Source organism: Eumetopias jubatus, unplaced genomic scaffold (assembly GCF_037043125.1).
Source record: "Eumetopias jubatus isolate StellerSeaLion01/CBP00866 unplaced genomic scaffold, mEumJub1_p1.0 scaffold_11, whole genome shotgun sequence".
Classification (NCBI taxonomy): domain Eukaryota; kingdom Metazoa; phylum Chordata; class Mammalia; order Carnivora; family Otariidae; genus Eumetopias; species Eumetopias jubatus.
Genome location: NW_028274817.1, coordinates 5,529,421 through 5,547,928, shown reverse-complemented (window position 1 = coordinate 5,547,928; position 18,508 = coordinate 5,529,421). Strand labels below are relative to the sequence as shown.

At 38.6% G+C, this 18,508-nt stretch overlaps 1 pseudogene; it reads right to left on the bottom strand.

The window, feature by feature from the left end:
- Window positions 1-225: 225 nt before the first annotated feature.
- On the bottom strand, window positions 226-6,312 carry LOC114199018 (ras suppressor protein 1 pseudogene; annotated as a pseudogene).
- Between the last annotated feature and the right edge of the window lie 12,196 nt (window positions 6,313-18,508).

Sequence of the window (18,508 nt, the reverse complement as noted above, 5' to 3'; positions counted from 1 at the left end):
CCTGAAATTTTGGTTCACAACTTTGTGAACATCTATTCAAGGGACTGAACTCTGTGCCTACTATAGAATTTGCAGTGGAATTAGAGCTTTGTTTCCTGCCTTTGGCATTTTTAAGCAAACAAATGGAAATGGTTTTAAGAATTTATAAAAATCTACCACCTACTGAAAACATTTAAAAGGTAAGGTGATAAGTTCTAGAAAGAGAAAAAAAAAACAACACATACACATGTATTTATTTGTGGGATACAGTAACGGAGAACAGAAGTCATAATGAGGGAAGCAACCAGAAGTTCAGCCCATGCCAACACTTTATTTGTTCTTGGCTGTCAGGGGTTTCCGGCTGATCTTTTTCAATTTGTCATTATTTTCCTTTGGTGGTTCCGGGTTTGCTTGCATGTGTCTGCCGTAGAGGTATTTGTACGTCTCAGAACGGATATATTCAAAAACATGGGACACGCCGAGCTGGAATTGGTCAGCGATTGGGGTAACCCAGGGATTGTTCTCTGCTTTGAACACTTGCTTCTGACCAGTTAAATCCAAGTTTCCTAGTTCCGGGGGGCAGAACGGCCAGGCAATTCCCCTGAATGTGGAGTTCCTTAGGCTGAGTAAGCTCCCCGATTTCTTTAGGCAGCGAGATCAGGTCGTTATCCCTAAGGCTGAGTATCTGCAACTTTGTGAGCTTCCCAATATCTGGCGGCAGGATTTCAAAATCGTTGTCACTTAGATGGAGTGCACGCAGGGTGGTAAGGTAGAAGAAGATTCCGGGAAGAGAATTTTCATTCAAGTTGTTGTAAGTCAAATCAAGGACCTCAAGAGCTGGGAGGGAGCCAAATCCTTGAGGCAGGAAGACTTATGATAAACTAGGACCATAGATTCATACTCTTCAGGGAAATTCCCAGAACAGGCCTCCTAGACTCGGTTTTGTTTTTTCCTAGTTCCAATTCTAGATACACGACTTCCTAATTTCCCAAAGCAATCCTAATAGAAATAACAGAATACAGTAGAGAAGTGTCCCATCTAATGTAGACACTACAGACATGATGAAACTTCATTGGCAGAGAGCTGAGCAAAATTCTTTCCTTCCGAGCATATACTACTGGGCTTGATCATTTTGCTTTTAGTTTAGTAAGAATGAATGATTAGAAGCATCTTGCACAGTAGCCATGTACTTCTTTTACATTGATATGGGAAAACAATGAAGATTTTCACTACCAGATATGCCCTGTGCGTCATTCCCATCAGTCTACTAAACATCTACCACCCGCAAAAGACAGGGAAGCACACAGCTCAGTCTCAGAGCTTAGTTATGGTCAAGGAAACATATTTCAGGGAACAAAATAATTCCAAATTTCTTGATCCTTTCCTTTGAATTGTTGAAGTTCATGAATAGTAACTGAAGTCTGATTCTATGGAAACATTGATATATATATCATTTTCTCTTTTGTCTGCTTCTCTCGTCCTTGAAGTATGTGGGCCCTGGACATAGCTCTCTAAACTTCTTAAAGGGGGAAAAAAAAAAAACCTCAAAACTATTTCCTTCAACCACCAGCATGAGTACAATTTCTCCTTCTCTGCTTCACATACCCCTCAGTCACTTCAAAAAAGTCTTTGCAGCAACCTAGCACATAGCAGGAGATTCTAAGGTCTGTTACCCCATGAAAGCACAGACACATCACCATTTTCCAATGTAAAAGAGGTACTGTTCTATTTCTGTCTCTGTCCCACTAAAAAGCTGTGGTTAAAAAGACATAACTCCTAAAACATAGAGGAAAAAAAGCTCAATACAATATTTCCTAATTTTCAAGAAGTCTGAGTGGGGAGTTCCCGTGCTTGCTGGTATGTCTGATCCTGAGTATGAAGGAGAAATTGGACTACTCCTCCACAGTGGAGGTACAGGAGAATGGGTCTGGAATACAGGAGATCCCGCAGGGCATCTCTTAGTATTAGCAGCCCTGTGATTTCTTTTACATGTATTTTTTGTTATTTAAATTCAATTAGTTAACATATAGTACATCATTAGTTTCAGATGTAGCGTTCAATAATTTATCAGTTGCATATAACACCCAGTGCTTATCACATCACGTGCCCTCCTTAATGCCCATCACCCGGTTACCCCTTCCCCACCTCCCCTCCAGCAACCCTCAGTTTGTTTCCCATAGTTAAGAGTCTCTCATGGTTTGTCTCCTCTCTGATGACTTCCCATTCTTGTTTCCCTCCCTTCCCCTGTGATCCTTTGAGCTTTCTTATCTTCCACATATGAGTGAAACCATATGATAATTTTCTTTCTCTGACTGACTTATTTTGCTCAGCAAAATACCTTCCAGTTCCACCCACGTCCATGTAAATGGTAAGTATTCATCCTTTCTGATGGCTGAGTAATATTCCCCTGTGTGTATGTGTGTGTGTGTGTGTGTGTGTGTGTGTGTGTGTGTGTGTGTGTATCACATCTTCTTTATTTATTCATTCATCTGTTGATGGACATCTTGGCTCCTTCCACAGTTTGGCTATTGTGGACAATGCTGCTATGAACATTGAGGTGTAGGTGCCTCTTCAGATCACTACATCTGTATCTTTGGGGTAAATTCCTAGTAGTGCAATTACTAGGTTGTAGGGTAGCTCTATTTTTAACTTCTTGAGGAACCTCCATACTGTTTTCCAGAGTGGCTGTACCAGCTTGCATTCCCACCCACAGTGTAAGAGTGTTCCCCTTTCTCTGCATCCTTGCCAACATTTGTTGTTTCCTGTCTTGTTAATTTTAGCCATTCTGACTGGTGTGAGGCAGTATCTCATTGTGGTTTTGATTTGTATTTCCCTGATGCCAAGTGATGTGGAGCATTTTTTCATGTGTCCGTTGGCCATTTGTATGTCTTCTTTGGAGAAATGTCTATTCATGTCTTCTGCCCATTTCTTGATTGGATTATTTGGGTTTTGGGTGTTGAGTTTGATAAGTTCTTTATAGATCATGGATATTAGATCTGATATGTCATTTGCAAATATTTTCTCCCATTCTGTAGGTTGCCTTTTAGTTTTGTTGACTGTTTCCTTTGCTGTGCAAAAGCTTTTTATCTTGATGAAGTCCCAATAGTTCATTTTTGCTTTTGTTTCTCTCGCCTTTGGAGATGTGTCTAGCAAGAAGTTGCCGCAGCTGAGGTTGAAGAGGTTGCTGCCTGTGTTCTCTAGGATTTTGATGGATTCCTGTCTCACACAAATCTTTCATACATTTTGAGTTTATCTTTGTATATGGTGTAAGAAAATGATCCAGTTTCCTTCTTCTGCATGTGGCTGTCCAATTTTCCCAACACCATTTATTAAAGAGACTGTCTTTTTTCCACTGGACATTCTTTCCTGCTTTGTCGAAGATTAGTTGACCATAGAGTTGAGGGTACATTTCTGGGCTCTCTATTCTGTTCCACTGATCTATGTGTCTGTTTTTGTGCCAGTACCATACTGTCTTGATCACTACAGTTTTGTAATAGAGCTTGAAGTCTGGCATTGTGATGCCAACAGCCTTAGTTTTCTTTTTCAACATTCCCCTGGGTATTCAGGGTCTTTTCTGGTTCCATACAAATCTTAGGATTATTTGTTCCAGCTCTGTGGAAAAAAGTTGATGGAATTTTGTTAGGGATTGCTTTGAATGTGTAGATTGCTCTGGGTAGCATAGACATTTTAACAATATTTATTCTTCCAATCCATGAGCATGGAATGTTTTTCCATTTCTTTGTGTCTTCCTCAATTGCTTTCATAAGTGTTCTGTAGTTTTTAGAATACAGATCCTTTTCCTCTTTGGTTAGATTTATTCCTAGGTATCTTATGGTTTTAGGTGCAATTGTAAATGGGATTAATTCCTTAATTTCTCTTTCTTCTTTGTCATTGTTAGTGTGCAGAAATGCAACTGATTTCTGTGCATTGATTTTATATCCTGCCACGTTGCTGAATTGCTGTATGAGTTCTAGCAATTTTGGAGTGGAGTCTTTTGGGTTTTCCACATAAAGTATCATGTCATCTGCAAAGAGTGAGAGTTTGACTTCTTCTCTGCCAATTTGAATGCCTTTTATTTCCTTTTGTTGTCTGATTGCTGAGGCTAGGACTTCTAGTACTATGTTGAACAAAAGTGGTGAGAGTGGGCATCCCTGTCAGGTTCCTGACCTTAGGGGAAAAGCTCTGTTTTTCCCCATTGAGAATGATATTTGTTGTGGGATTTTCATAGATGGCTTTTATGATACTGAGGTATGTTCTCTCTATCCCTACACTGTGGAGAGTTTTAATCAAGAAAGGATACTGTGTTTTGTCAAATGTTTTTTTCTGTATCAGTTGAGAGGAGCATAAGGTTCTTATCCTTTCTTTTATTAATGTGGTGTATCATGTTGATTGATTTGCAAATGTTGAACCACGCTTGCAGGCCAGGAATAAATCCCACTTGGTAGTGGTGAATAATCCTTTTAATGTACTTTTGGATCCTAATGGCTAGTATCTTGGTGAGTATTTTGGCATCCATGTTCATCAGGGATATTGGTCTGTAATTCTCCTTTTTGATGGGGTCTTTGTCTGGTTTTGGGATCAAGGTAATGCTGGCCTCATAGAATGAGTTTGGAAGCTTTCCTTCCATTTCTATTTTTTTGAAACAGCTTCAGAAGAATTGGTATTATTTCTTCTTTAAATGTTCGGTAGAAATCCCCTGGGAAGCCATCTGGCCCTGGACTCTTGTTTTTTGCAGCCCTGTGATTAAGGTGAATGGAAAGCTGCAACAACCCAATCCAGGTAGGACTACTAATAGTCCAGACCTTTCAGGAATGAAGGTTTGGGTAACCTCCTTAAAGAACCAGGACCAGCTGAGGTGGTTGCTGAAGGCAGAGGGACTACAGCATGGATGGTGGAAGAAGGTAGTTATAAATAATAGCTACAACCATGTAGCCAGTTACAGCAATGTGCAATTGTCATGAGTATTTCTTCTTTAGTTTGTTATGAAGATATGTATGTATATTATATAGCAAATATGTTTGTTTTCTATCCTCTCTTGTCCCCTTATCCTGTAACATAAGACGTATTGACTTTATGTCAGAGTAATTAAATATTTTAAATGTCACATCATATTTCAGTTAAAGGATATCAAAGAGAAGAGTAAACATCACTCAAGGCCTTTACCTCCTCATCTGGGGAAGAAGTTAGTACATTTTCAGTTGTATGCAGGAAAGTGTATCATGCTGGGGCAGGGTTATGACCTTGATATTGTCTTCATTTGGAGATTTAGTATGTTTTAAGGAGATACATATGGGTTCCAAGTTGACACGAAATGGACTTGTGATGGTTAATTTTATGTGTCAACTTGACTGGGCCACATGGTGTCCAGATGTTTGGTCAAACATAATCTGGGTATTTCTATAAGGGTGTTTTTGGAAGAGATTAATATTGAAATTACAGACTGAGTAAAGCAGATTGCCCTCCCTAATGTTGGTGAGCCTCATGAAATCAGTTGAAGGCCTGAATAGAACAAAAAGGCTCATCCTTCACTGAATAACAGAGAATCCTTCCTGCCTGACTGCCTTGAGCTAGGACATCAGTTTTTTTTTTTTTTTTTCTGTCTTTGGACTCAGACAGAAACATCTACTCTTCCTGGGTCTTGAGCCCACAAGCTTTCAGACTGAAACTACACTATTGGTTTTTCCTCAGTCTCTACCTTTCCAACTCACCCTGCAGATCCTGGGACTTAACAACTTCTCTAATAATTCTTTATAATCAATTCCTCTCTCATATAGATAGATAGATAGATAAATAGATAGATAGATAATCTTCTGATATGATAGCATCACCAAAATTACATAAGGATATTCAAAGGAATTAGAGAGCATCACTCCATGACAGGCTTAAAAAGTTTGGAATTCAGCAAGGAAGGACAAAAGGTTATTTGGGCTACCAAAAAAAAAAAAAAAAAAAAAAGACTTGACTATTGTGAGGAAAGCAAATAGATGTAAATTATTCAGGAGTTTTGAAGGCAGGAAGAGTATTTGTTGTGCAGAGAGGAAAGACTAACACATACAGGAGAAGGAGGATATTGTTCCTATCCCAAATATTGTTCCAAGTGTGGTCAGTCCTTTTGCGGACAAAGAGCTATAAATACCTGAAGAACCTTTATGAGAAACTTTTCCCAGAGGCCCTTAAATTCTGGATTGGGTTTCAGAAGAGGTGCTTCAGAGAGTACTGAGAAGTGTCCTACCACTGAAGGGTAGGTACCAGGGCTCAAGGGAATGTGGCTCTGTCACTAAAGTTCCACCTACCATTGCCAATGCCACCACAAATGTTGTCCTCAATGCACATTACACTACTCAGAAAGGTGCCATTTATGAATCAATATATGTGAATGATGCCTGCCTGAGTGGGGCATTGAACACAGATTAGCTGAAGGCGGCAGGCCTGACCTTTTTAACAAAGTGATATAAAGCCCTGAAGAACCTACAAGTGAGGTTTTTCCGGGGACCCTCCCTCCCTAGATTTTAGAAGGCTCTTTAAAGTGTCCCATGAGTTGAACCAGCATTGAATGGGTGGTTCTAAGTTTCAAGAAATGATACTTGTGTGCAGATATTGCCTCTCCCAGGGCCAGCACTGATGTTGTACCAGTTGCACATTACTTCACTCTAAGAGGTGCCAATCATATTTCTAGCTACATGGATGGCACTTCCTGAAGTGGAGCACTGCACACACCATAGCTGAAGGTGGTGATCCTGCCCAAACTCCACACCCCCATCACTATGCCAGTACAATCAACACCCTAATACTCCCAATGAGGGATAAGCAGAATATACCCAAAAGACCTGGAAAGCAACCACTATGCTCCCCTCTCTTTTGCCTTCCCCTGAATGCCTATCTCTTCACCTGCAGTGTATTTCATGGGACAGATTTTAGGACTGAGAATAAGACTTCCTCCTTGCCTTTTCCCTCTTCCTCTTAGATTTAGGATATTTGCCTGAATTATTCTGCTTTTCAATTTAATATAGTGGGCACATAAAAAACTATTTTATTTCCCAAAAGTCAGCTGTTAAGTAGAAAGGGTAATTTAACTCACTCATTATATCTAGATATTGCAGATCTGGTAGAGCTCAGTTAGAACGGTGTTGGACAAAATTTTTTTCTTCACACATTGATTCTTCTTTATACTACCATGTGGGCTTTAGCTTGGCATCCTCTGAAAAGAGATGGAGGTCTGAAGCAGCAGAAGGAGCAGCATTATGTACTCGAAAATCAACATGCAGAAAAAGCAACACATGCAAATGCATACAAATACACACAAATACACGCAAATAAACATGCAGATAATGAAACAAACCAAAAGATAATCCAGATAAAACAGTGCAGTGCAAACAATAAAAAATTAAAAGTACTACTGAATATTCTAAATAACACACATTAAAAAGAACACACACACACACACCAATCAGCAGGGCACTAAAAAGAACCTATAAAATACAAGAAATTCAGATATACAAAACCCCACAGGAAACAAACCCAAAAAGCAAACAAGCAAAGAAAACAACAAAAAACAATGCATAAACTAAATTTCAATGAACAAAAAGATCATAAAAACAAAACAAGATCTGAGGGTTTCAGAGGGGAGGGGGGTGGGGGGATGGGGTACCCAGGTGATGGGTATTAAGGAAGGCATGTGTTGTGATGAGCACTGGGTGTTATATGCAACTAATGAATCATTGAACACTACATCAAAAACTAGTGATGTACTATACAGTGACTAACTGAACATAATAATAAAAAAAACAAGAATTCCATAAATAAAAAATAACCCCATCAAAAAAAAACATAGAGTATATCCTCACAAAAATACAAAACCCCAAAACATACACACCAAAAAAATGACTTCACTCAATAAAATCAAAAGCTGAGAACGAACTTGAGTCCCTGCTACAATCTAGCACATATTAGGGCTAAATGACCTTTACTGCACAGGGAAATGCCAAGAGTTCAGGAAAGACAGAAGTGGACACCATGAGAAGTAAACAGATGTGGTGTCTTGGTGACAATGTTAGCACAAAAAGTAGAAAAATTTCTCTCCTCTTCACTACAGCTGAACTTTGTTCATGCTTTGGGTGAGGCTTTTGGGTTATATGATGATTTAGAGATTGACAACACAATCCACAAACATCAGTTGCCAACTCAATACCCTGATGATTTAAGAGACTACCTGAGAGGTGATGTGGCATCAGGTTATCAGATTATATCCCTTCCCCCCACATAGAAATGTAACATTTATACCTTGGCTCCCAGGTTGTGCTTCACTTCAGTAATGATCTTCAGGGTTGGTGGTTGCTCATTCTCTTGCTCTCTCCTCTGAGAGCCCTTGGTTAAGAGTGACACCACAAAATGAACAAGAGAACTGGTATAAAAACAGACCCATAGACCAAAGAAACAGAATAGCCCAGAAATAAACTCATGCATACAAGGTCAACTAATTTTGACAAGGATGTCAAATACACACAATGGGGAAAGGACACGAAAAATTTAATAAATGGTGCTGGGAACATTGGATATTCACATGCAAAAGAATGAAATTGGACCCCTACCTTATACCACTCACAAAAATTAGCTCAAAATAGATTAGCTCAAAAAAAAAAAAAAAAAGAAAAGAAAGAAAAAGAGAAAGAAAAGAAAAAATAGAAAACTGTAAAACTCCTAGGGAAAAAATAGGGAAAACTCCTTGACATTGGTGTTGGCAATGATTTTTTGGAAGAAATACCAAAATTACAGACAACAAAAGTTAAACAAGTGGGACTACATCAAACTAAAAAGCTTCTGCATAGCAAAAGAAATAATAAATTGAAAAGGTAATCTATGGAACAGGAGAAAATATTTGCAAGCCACATATTTGATAAGGGGTTAAAATGTCAAATATACAAAGAACTCAAATGACTCAATAGCAAAACCAAAAACAATCCCTTCCCAAATAATCCAATTTAAAAATGGGAAAAGGGCCTGAATAGACATTTTTTTCCAAGGAAGGCACACAAATGATCAACACGTACATGAAAAGGTGCTCAGCATCATTAATCATCAGGAAAATGAAAATTAAAGCCACAATGAGATATCACCTTACACCTGTTACAATGACTATCATCAAAAAGAGAAGAGATAACTAATGGCAAAATGTGCAATAGACTCTTAACTCTAGAGAGCAAACTGATGGTTACAGAGGGGAGGTGGGTGGAGGAATGGGTGAACTAGGTGATGGGGATGAAGAAGTGCACTTCTCATGATGAGCACTGGGTGATGTATGGAAGTGTCGAATCACTAAATTGTACACATCTGAAACTAATATTACACTGCATGTTAACTAACTTGAATTTAAATAAAAACTTTTTAAAAATGTGGAATAAAGGAAACCTTTGTGCACTATTGGTGGAAATGTAAAATGGTAGAGCCACTATAGAAAACAGTATAGAGATTCCTCAAAAAATTTAAAAATAAAACTACCATATGATCCAGCAATCCCACTTCTGAGTATATATCTGAAAGAAATGATATCAGTATGTGGAAGAAATATCTGCACTCCCATGTTCATTGTAGCATTACTCAAAATAGTCAAGATATGTAAATAACCTAAGTCTCTACTGATGGATGAATGGATAAAGAAAATGTGGGATGGATGTAGATGTGTCTGTGTGTGTGTGTGTGTGTGTGTGTGTGTGTATTCTATACATACATATATATAGATACATAACAATGTTATTCATCCACAGAAAGAAGAAAATCCGCCATTTGTGACACAAAGGATGAACCTGATGGGCATTATGCTAAATGAAATAAGCCTGACAGAGAAAGACAAATACTGTATGGTATCACTGATATGTGGAATCTAAAACAATTTTTTTTAGATTTAAAGAAAATAAGAGAGAAAAGCCAACACAATATTTCCTCATTCTTCAAAGTTCTGAGAGGTGGATTGTCACATTTTGTCATGCCTTTACACAAAACTTTAAAAAACAAAAGTAAATATATTTATTGCATGAAAATTTCCATGTACTATCTTAGTCTCTCCGACTGATATGGTGACCAGAGAAAATGTAAAATGATAATTAAGGGAAGAGAGAGCTTCTAGACCCTGAGAAAACAGCTAGATTCAATCCCTGAAAGAGTCAAGGGCTTCTGAGTTCAGCAGAAGAGGATTCTAAGGTAGGATAGAAAATGAAGGAGAAGGCTCCTGTGAGGAAATTTGAAAGCTGAGAGCAGAGTGGTAGTTTTGAGCACAGGAATTTCTTCAGAAAGAAGGAACTCTGAGACTACAGAGAGGGACCCATCTCCAAAATTCTTCCCAATTTGGTCAGGCCTTTTCAGAACAGTGGGATGCAAATCCCGAGAGAATGTATGTGAGGAGAAGCTTTTCCAAGAAACCTCTTTTGCTGGATCTGGCCTCTCTAGATGTGCTGCTGAGAGTCCTCTGAAATGGCTCAGCACTGAGGAGGTGGCTCCTTACTCAGAGGAGGACAGCTGAACCTGAAGCTCCACCCCAACCCCAGGACGACCACATGTTGATGAACATGTTGTACATTACCCCACTTCAAAAAGACAAAATATATAGTTTTGTTATGTGAATCCCATCACCTTGAGTACGGCACTGTATATAAAGTGGCTGGATGTGGCAGCCCTGCTCAAAGGCCTATCTCATGAAGCTTTCATTCCATTTTCACACCTTTAAGCCTTTGAATAGACACCAACATTTGACCAAAGTGCCTCTGTGACCTCCATGCTACCGCTCTTCCTTTTCCATCCTCTGAGTATCCCCTCATGTACTGCATCTTTAATGAGCCAGGTTTCAGGAGCAAGGTAGAATCAACCTCCCTCCATCTCCTCTTCCTTAGGAAGAAGAATCTATGTTGGCATTGTCCTGTTGATTTTCTAATTATTAATGATAATAGGGATGGTTCACTAAAAACTATTTTGCCACCCCCAAAGTAATCCTTTTTTTAATTTATTTTTTTATTTAAATTCAATTAACATATAGTGTATTATTAGTTTCAGAGGTGGAGTTCAGTGATTTAACAGCCTTATATAACACCCAGTGCTCATTACATCCTGGGCCCAAAGTAATCCTTTAAGTAAAAAGTCAAACACCTCAGCCCTTCAGGCTCCTGCACTGCAAACTCTCTGATGCCTCTTTCAGTGTTATCTACCTAAACTCCAACCCACAGAAGAGCCAGTGAGGAAACACAAGAAACTCCTTAGGGAGAAGAGTGGGCATTTAGGTGCCAGCATGGTGAGGTCAGAAAGCCCACTTCTTCCTCAGATCGTGGAAAAAAATCAGCCTATACAAACAAACAGAAATGGTTAACAAAACAGAATTTCTGAGGCTTTCATGTGAGACCTGTTTGCTGAGAGCATTTTTCCCACCTTTCCATTCTGTCTCTCTAGGTGTTTTCAAATCTCATGACAACATGCAAATGGGCACACTCAGAGTGAAGTTTGGGGTAAAGAATTTCCAAAAATAAATAGGACTTTGAGAGATGAGCAACCAGAATCTAAAGTTCTTGTGGATAGGGAAGTGGGAGGGTTTGAGGAAATCCATACCTAGCTGTAACGTTTTTCTTCATTGAAAGAAAAAGGAAGACTGGGTCAAGTAAAGAGATCCAGATGTCCTCAAGCCCTTGGCCTCTTCTGTTTAATTATCCATCACTGAAAACAAAAATCTTAGACTAATTGAGACAAACCACATTAGGACACCGCAGTTCTGATGGGGCCGTGCTTTCATCTTAATGCTAAAAGGAGAGGAACAATGATCCTATTTAGCCTGCCTTCTGTTGCTAGGTAGGGGGGTGGAAAACCTTATGCCTAGGTTGACTTCTCTTGTTCCGTAAGAGGCCACAAGATAACCTGCAGCTCTGCCATTGTCCAGTCTTGAAGTTCCTAACCAGTTTACCTTCCTCTTTCCATCTTTCAGAGTTTTCCTTTAGTTGCCTCTTGTGTTATTTCCAGCATTACAGTTGTACTAAGCTGAGATGTGTAGGGTTCGATCTACGCTACCTTGCCTGAACCAGAAGTCTCCTGTTTTATTGACAAGATTTAGACTTGCACTGATTTTGAGGACAATGTTTTGAGAATACTGGTTTAAAGCCCATGACAACTACTAGGATAGTTCTGATGATGAAGTAGCTAATACCATCTCCCTGCCGCATGCATCCCTGGGGAGAGTTTTAGGACAGAGAAAGGGAGGTAGTAAATGATAGGATATTCATGACTATCCTAGTCAAAAGCAGCTGTTGCAAAATATAGAAATGGTAAACAGGAGAATACAAGAAATACACGACTCATACTCTCAGCCCAGCCCTCACCCTCTCACTGGACTGGATACCTGAAGACAGAGGTAGCAGAGTTCCTACTTATCCTTTCTGTCTTAGTCAGTTCGAGTTGCTATAACAAAGTACCATAGACTGAGTGGCTTGTAAACAACAGAAATTTATTGGTCATAGTTCTGGAGCATGGAAATCTGAACAGGGTGCTAGCATGGTCAAGTTCTGGTGGAAGCCCTCTTCAATTTTGTCCATTTTGGTTAGGGAAAGATTTCTTAGATATGACATCAAAGGCACGATCCATAATAGAACAAACTGAAAAAGTGGGCCTCTTTGGAATCAAGTTCTGATCTTTGAAAGAGACTGTTGAAGAGAATAAAAGGCAACCCACATGGTAGAGAATGGGAGAAAATATTTGTAAATTACCTATCCGATAAAGGACTTGTTTCCAAAATTTATAAAGAATTCTCAATACTCATTAATAAGAAAATCAATCACAATTACAAATGGACAAAAGATTGGAATAGGCACTTCACCAAAAAACATATAGGAACAGGGATTAATCACATGAAAAATACGCTCTACATCATTAGTGAATAGGGAAATACCAATTAAAACCATAATGAAACATCAGCATCTATCTGAATGGCTAAAATTAAAACTACAGGTAATAAAAAGTGCTGACAAAGATACAGAGCAACTGGAAATCATAAACTGGAAGGAGGAATGGGAAACAGTACAACCACTTTGAAAAACAGCTTGTTAGTCTCTTTAAAAGGCAAACATATGCCTACTATATTATATGATCCAGCCTTTCAAAAAGAAAGCATATTTCCATACAGATATTTTTATACCAAGCCTCATAGCTACTTTATTTCTAATAGTCAAAGCCCAAATCACCCCAAACTGAAGATAAATGCCCATCAAAGATGAATGCATTAAAAAACAAGACAAAACGAAAAACACCTGTGCAATATCCATATAATTGAATACTATTTGGCTATAAAAATAAATGAGCTATTGATTTATCTAACAATATTGGTGAATTTCAAAATAATTATATTGAGGGAAATAAATTAGACAAAAATAGTATATACTCTGATTTCATTCTGATAAAAATCTGGAAACTAAAATCTAATCTCTAGTTACCGAAAGCAGCTCAATGATTGCCTGGGCATGTAGTGGTAGGGAGAAGAGAAGGAATGAGGGATCACCCAGGGCAGGAGGAATCTTTTGGACACAATGGATAACGTTCCCTATTTTGATTGTGGTGATGATTTCATGAGTACATAAATATGCTAGAATGTATCAAATTGTAGATTTCATACCAAATACCTTAATAATGCTTTTCAAATGGAAGGGCAAAGGACTGCAATAGCCAAAAATGAAATCATGCCCCCAAATTAAGCAATCCCTTAATACAAAAACTCTCAAATAACAAACACACACTCATATACACAATTCAAAAAACAAATACCATATAAGCTAAAAAAACTCAACAAACAACAAACAATCCATCCCTAACAAAACAGATCATACCCCAACGCACCAAAACCTTTACAAACAATTAAAAAAAATCAGAAAAACAAGGCACAAATAAATCAACAATAAAACAAAACCAATAAGATTAAAAAAAAAAATCTCCACCAACACTCCATCATATAAGCCAAACTCAATAAACAGGATTAAGTAAATAAATAAATAAGGCAACCACAAAAACCCAAACAAAAACAACATATGAATATATTGATAAGAAAACATATGGCAAATATCAAGCCATATGAGTGTACATACTGAGGCAAACCGTACAAACCCAAATGAACTCCCACAACTTGCACAAACCAAACCCCAAATATAACACACACACATAAATATCCACAAAGCAAAAATTAAAGAGCCCCACAAAAATATTAAAGGGAAAAAAATAGCAAAACCCACCAAAGAAAAAAATCATACAAATTTTAAAATCCCAAAACACAAGCAAAATGCATACCTAAACACACACATACAAGCACAGCTAAAACTCCAAAGGACCTCTCTGAACAAATTAAGCAAAACACATAAATCAAAACCAAATAAAAAAGGAACCCAGACTTGAACCAAAAGTAAATAATGCAAGAATAACACCCTGTCCAAAACCCAAACATTCACTGAACAACAAGCCAAAATTCTAACTAAAAAATGCTCAAGCATACAAGCAAATAATAAAACCCAAAATGTCATGCACACTGAAATAGAAACAAAAAACACTAATTAAAAAAGCAAAAACCAAATTTTAAAAACACATACACAGACTCTGTAAATAAAAGCAAAAGTACAAATAAAATAATCGCAAAACAAAGAAATAAACAAATAATAAAACCAGGTACCAAAGTCCACATAAGCAATTATTACTAAACCAAAACAATCTGAAAGCTCAAACCAAATTCAAGCAATGCAATATATACATGAGCCAATCAACTAATTTATGAACACCAACACACATACACTCACACATAAACTCACATGCCTTTTCAAAAATAAGCACAGAATCAAATTGAGAACAATTTGCAATGGCATCACTGTCACTGCCTGGCATGAATCTGAGGGTGTGAGACTTTCTGCCCGGAGAAACCCACAGAGCTCATGAGAGGGAAGCACACCTCTTGAGCATTTGACACTGGTTGTATACAGGTAGTAATGTAATAATAATATTGGGAGATAAATTAGAGGAATTCCCTTCCTGTTGGTATAATCTAAATTTCCCCCAAGATTTGGAGTGGGGTAAGACATATAACTGATTTGAGATGACAGCAAAATTCCACAACCACTTGCCCATTCAATGTGCTGATGCGATGTGGTTTATGGGAACTCATCTGGAAGGGAGCATCAGAATGGCAGCTCCCCAACCCCATTTCCCAGCACTATAGTGTATACAACCTGCTTCCCAGTTACTTTTCTGGTCCTGCAGATCATCTCCAGGGGTCTAGTGCCATCCATTTCTCTATGACTCTTGCTTTTTCTTTGTGAAGACCTTGCGTTAAGAAGGAACCACTCAGGAAGTGTGGAAGGGAAAAGAGCAAGTGACATATCCTCGTTCTCAAGAGGTCTGAGATAAGTACTGTCCTCTCCCTGCATCTTTTCACAGAATAAAAAAAAACATAAGATGTTAAATAGAGTAAAAGGAACTAACCAAATTAAATATTCTAGGGACATTCTTAACACCTATGGTTATGGTGAATTCAGAAAGAATTGATATAGATATACACAAATATGTATTTTAAATAATATTTAGATATATGTATATGTTTATATATACCTTTCACCTACTTGGTGAAGAAAATATATATATTTTTCTAAGTAGGGAAGTGCATCTAAACCTCTGAGGAAAGACTTGTCTTCAGTCCTAGACAGTAAAGAAGTTTTGGGTCTAGAAGGAAGCTTCTGAGGCAGGAGGGAATTTGAAAAGCCCCAAAAGATAAGGGAGAGGCTTTTGGGTATTATGCAAAATGTTGCATACGGAATGTTGCTAGGAAGAATCAGCGGGGCATAAAGAGTACATGGGTTCTGCAGAAAGTAGAAGCTCTGAATGCACAAGAAGGGAAAGCTACATCCTCAGTACAAATTTTACACCTGTGTGGGCACACCTCCTTTGGATAAAGGTATACAAATCCCTGGAAAACCTCCATGGGTGACTTTTCCCTGGAGTCCTCAGTCTCTAGGTTTTGCTCTCCAAGCCCTGCTTATGAGAGTCCCAGCAGTGGGAGGATGGTACTTGGACTTAAAGGAGGGCAGCTCTGTGTATGCAGCTCTAACACTCGCTGCCATAGCCACCACATACATTGTACATAATGTGCATTACTCTACTCAAAAAGGTGACAATCATATTCTAGTCTATGTGAATGACACTCTTTCAAGTAGGGCACTACACACAGCTGAAGGTGGTGGCTCTGCCAAAATGCACACATGTTGTTTTCATCCAATGCAGAGTTTCTAGCATATGCTGTCCTTCTCCTAACCCTCCTTTGATTGAGCATCCCCTTACTTTACTGCACATTTAATGTGCTGATTCTGAGGCCTGAGGGATAACAAGCCATCCTCCCTTTTCCTCTTCCTCAAGTAAGAGATAACCTCATCAATATTTTCCTGTTGAATTTCAAGTTGCTAGAAATGGCATATTAAAACTGGGTTTCTTTCCACTGAAGCTAAAGCTTCCCCCAACACACCCACCACATCTCTCTGTGCCCCAACCTTCCTAGTCCTTTGTCCAGAGTTCTACAACTTAACTCCAAAACCCCAGAAGAAGCAAAGTAAACATGCAGGAAACTCAAAAGAGAAGACAATTTAGAGGCGGTGCTAGGATTCGCAGGACCGAAATCCCATTTTCTCCACCATTCCTAGATAACATACAGTCCATTTACCTTGCCTGGAATCAAGAGAGAAGATAGGCTTAGAGCCTAGAGGTGTACAATTTTTCCTTCCCAGCCCTGGATTTTCTCTACTTTTCCTAGAGTTCTTGTTGCTGAGAGGATCTTTTCTAATCTTTTCATTTGGAGGCACAGGCCTCCATGGGTCCGTCTTTCCCTTTAAAAACTGAAGCTGAGAGACCGTGAAGGTTAAGTAGGTGAAAGAAATTCACACACCCCAAACAAGTTATACTTTAAGAGCTAGGGAGATGAGTTTTACAAGAGTCTGTAGAGACAGAGATGGATGTATTGAATAAAATACACAATTGGCTAAATTACTTGCCATGGGGAGGGAGAATAAGGTGAGGGACATTTATTTATTTATTTTTCAATATTTTATTTATTTATTTGACAGAGAGAGAGACAGCGAGAGAGGGAACACAAACAGGGGGAGCGGGAGAGGGAGAAGCAGGCTTCCCGCCGAGCAGGGAGCCCGATGCGGGGCTCCATCCCAGGACCCTGGGACCATGACCTGAGCCCGAAGGCAGACGCTTAACCGTTAACGACTGAGCCACGCTGGTGCCCCAAGGTGAGGGACATTTAATCTGGATGGGTCCAAGTCCCCAAACATTCAGACTACAATTCTATTTAGTCAATAGACTAAAGTGACTCAAAAGTCTCAAATCCACATCTGTATATTAATAAATCAAAACTGAAATAATCAAAAAGTATTTTTTTTTAATTTCCAGTCAATAAGCACAAGAAAAGATTCTCAAGATCACTAATCATTAGGAAAATGCAAATGAAATCACAGTGAGATACCACTTCACACCCATTAGGATGTCTACTATAAAAAACAGAAACAAACCAGAAAATAACAAGTGTTGACAGGATGTGGAGAAATCAGAACCTTTGTGCATTGCTAGTGGGATTGTAAAATGGTGGAGCTGCTATGAAAAATAGTACGGCAGTCTTTTTTACAGATTTTACTTATTTATTTGACAGAGAGAGAGAGACAGCGAGAGCAGGAACACAAGCAGAAAGAGGGTCAGAGGGAGAAGCAGGCTTCCCGCCGAGCAGGGAGCCCGATGTGGGACTCGATCCCAGGACCCTGGGATCATGACCTGAGCCGAAGGCAGACGCTTAACGACTGAGCCACCCAGGCGCCCTAGTATGGCAGTCTTAAAAAAAAAAAATAGAATTACCGTATGATCCAGAGGTTCCAATCCTGGATTTATACCCAAAACAACTGAAAGCAGAAACTAGAACAGATATTTGTACACCCATATTCATAACAGTATTGCTCACAATACCCAAAAGGTGAAAACAATTCAAGTGTCCATGGCAGATAAATGGATATACATATAAAATGTAGTATATAATACAATGGAATATTCTGCCTTAAAAAGGAAGGAAATTCTGACACATGCTATAACAAGGATGGTCCTGGGAGATATTATGCTAAGTGAAAGAAGCCAGACACAAAAGGACAAATCATGTACGATTCCATTTGTGTGAGGTACCAATATAGGCAAATTCATAGAGATAGAAAATAGAATAGAAGTTACCAAGGGCTGGGGGTGAGGGGATAATGAAGAGTTGCTGTTTAATGCAAATAGAGTTTCACTTTAGAATGACTAAAAAGTCATGGAGATAGATAGTAGTAATGGATGCACAACAATGTGAATATACTTAATGCCATCATGTTTTATACTTAAAAAAGGGTTAAAATTTATGTTATATATATTTGACCACAATTAAAAATTTCCCTTCCAAAAAATCCCAAATATCTAATACCCACAAACAACATAAACACCTTGCCAAAAAACACATACCATA